General features: G+C 46.6%; 1 protein-coding gene across 1 annotated transcript in view; it reads right to left on the bottom strand.

Annotated features, from left to right (window-relative positions):
• Positions 1-2270, bottom strand: part of RASSF7 (Ras association domain family member 7) — a 61920-nt gene extending 59650 nt beyond the window's left edge. The window contains exon 1 of the mRNA XM_075566794.1: positions 2127-2270. The gene's annotated coding sequence lies outside the window, so the exon portion shown is untranslated. The remainder of the gene's footprint in view (positions 1-2126) is intronic.
• Between the last annotated feature and the right edge of the window lie 325 nt (positions 2271-2595).

Raw genomic sequence — 2595 nt, 5'->3', positions numbered from 1 at the left:
ACCGGAGCAGAAGGGGACACATCTCCCGCTCACCCCTCCCTTCCCCACCCCCCATGGGGGCAGCGCAACCCCCCTGCATCTCCCGTGCGGGCAGGGAGGCAGGCACAGGGACCGGAGCAGAAGGGGACACATCTCCCGCTACCCCCTCCCTTCCCCACCCCCCACAGGGGCAGCGCAACCCCCCTGCATCTCCCGTGCGGGCAGGGAGGCAGGCACAGGGACCGGAGCAGAAGGGGGCACATCTCCCGCTCCCCCCTCCCTTCCCCACCGCCCACAGGGGCAGCGCAACCCCCCTGCATCTCCTGCGCGCGCGGGCAGGGAGGCAGGCACAGGGATCGGGCAGAAGGGGACACATCTCCCGCTCCCCCCTCCCCACTGGCGGCACAAGCCCCCTCCATCTCGCGCAGGCTGACAGCCACAGGGATCGGGCAGAAGGGGGCACCACACAGCGGCAGATCGGGAGCGAGCACACGTCACTGGGAGACTCATGAATATTCATGAGTCTTCCACTGACTGCCGGAGGCAAATTATAAACAAATGCCAGCTTTTAATATGTCACAAAAATTTCGCCGATTAATACATGGAGAACGGATTAACCTGCAGCTATACAGTTCTTTAGGTAAATAGAGATTGCCCACATGAAGCTATTAAAGTAAAAAAATAAATTAAAAAAAAAAAAAAAAAAAAGACTGAACTGCAGCTTTAAAACATTCTTTATTTAAAAAAATTTAAATGCTACAAGTATTTTCTCATAGTACAGTACTGATTTATTTTTAAAAAAAAACACACACAGGTAGGATATTGGCTGAACTGCTGCTTTAATAAGTTTAGAATGAGGGATTAATCCCTTCTGGTAATGTACAACATGGTCAAGACTTTTTAAATAATAAAAAAAATGGGGAGAGTTTAGGGCGGGAGGGCTAAACTGCTATATATATATATATATATATATATATATATATATATATATATATATATATAAAAAAAGCGCGCCGTGCTGAGGCGCGCTGGTGCTTACCAGTGAGCCCCTACAGCCGCAATGAGAGCGGCTTTAGTAGGGGCTCGCCTACGCTTCCCGCAAGCGCGCGGAAGCATAGGTTTAATACAAATTTTAGATTTGGCGCTCGCCGGAGCGCAGGGCCGGTCACGTGAGCGGTTCGCCCAATGAGGGCGAACCAGCTCCGTGACGTCACTGGCCCGCCCCCGACACGCCCCCGGACCCAGGCCAGGGAAAGCACCCGCTTTCCCTCAGCCTCCGCGCGCCTCCGCACGGGAGAAGGCACCCTGGACGCAGCCTAATATAAAATGACGCTGCTTTACAAAGTGTAAATGGTGATTTTTAACTGACACTAATTTAAATGAGTTACATGTATTAAACATTGGGGGGGGAAAGCTCTTCAGTTTATATTTTAGAAAGATTTAAACAACATTTATACTATACTATAACGGCTTTTAAAAAAAATCTCCTTCCGTTAACAAGAAAGCAGAATTATACATTTGCAAAAAAAAAAAGAAAGAACGATACTTTGGGTGTGAAAATAAAAAAAATAGCACTTCTCTGTATCCGTATAATTACTATGATATATATATATATATTTATAGATAGATAGATACAGCTCAACCCCCTTATAACGCTGGGCTTGGGGTCCAAAGAATCACATCGCGTTATAAGTGGATCGCGTTAGAAATAATGTACAATTGTATGCATTGTACAATAAAGTATATAAAACGCCATAATCTTGTTGTAAAGTATTCATAAATACGAAAATTGGGAGCCACGCTTACATCGCGCTATAAGCGGATCCGCGTTAAACCGGGGTTGAGCTGTAGATAGATAGATAGATAGATAGATAGATAGATAGATAGATAGATAGATAGATAGATAGATAGATAGACAGACAGATAGATCCTAAAGGCACAGGGATCCGTTCTTAATCACTTCATAGAAAATTCATGGCACACATATTTTAAGCGTCCGCCACAAATCGCCGTCAATTGCCAGGGGGATTTATTGGCAAAGTTGAAAAAGAATTGAAATGATAATATATATATATTTTCTTTCTGGTGATTGTCAGAGTTTTTAATGTCCTGCGTGAAGTTTAGGTAATCGCTCCCCTCCCTCTCACCTGATCAGATGGTATATAAGCTGCTTAAAGCTGTGTCCGTTTGTACGGGAACGGAAGATATAGTCATTCAGTTGCTGATGGGGACTTAAGCCTGCTCCGTTGCCTGTGTCCTCTTGTTGATCGCTATGGCGAGCTTGGGTGGGCATCTCTCAGAATGAGGGGGCTTCTGGTTGCCACGGACACCCAAGATTCAAAAAGAAGCTCTTGACCAATCAGAGAGGCTGTGTGTGTTTGTGTGTGTGTGTGTGTGTGGGGAGGGGGGGTGATGACCCTGGTGACGAATGTGCCTGTGTGTGACAGTGTCTGAAGAGGATGGATGGGGGGGGAGAGGGGGAGGGACATTGGGAGGGAGTTAGGCTAAAGGTCCCAATGCAATAAAGTAAAAGTACTTACCCAAGCAACACTAGTGATGGCGGATAACTAGATTAACCGCTTTACTGCTAGAGGCCAGAAACACCCCTAATAACTC

The sequence above is a fragment of the Ascaphus truei genome, chromosome 12, assembly GCF_040206685.1.
Source record: "Ascaphus truei isolate aAscTru1 chromosome 12, aAscTru1.hap1, whole genome shotgun sequence".
Classification (NCBI taxonomy): domain Eukaryota; kingdom Metazoa; phylum Chordata; class Amphibia; order Anura; family Ascaphidae; genus Ascaphus; species Ascaphus truei.
Note: the sequence above shows the minus strand (reverse complement) of the source record. Positions and strands in the feature narration are given on the sequence as shown.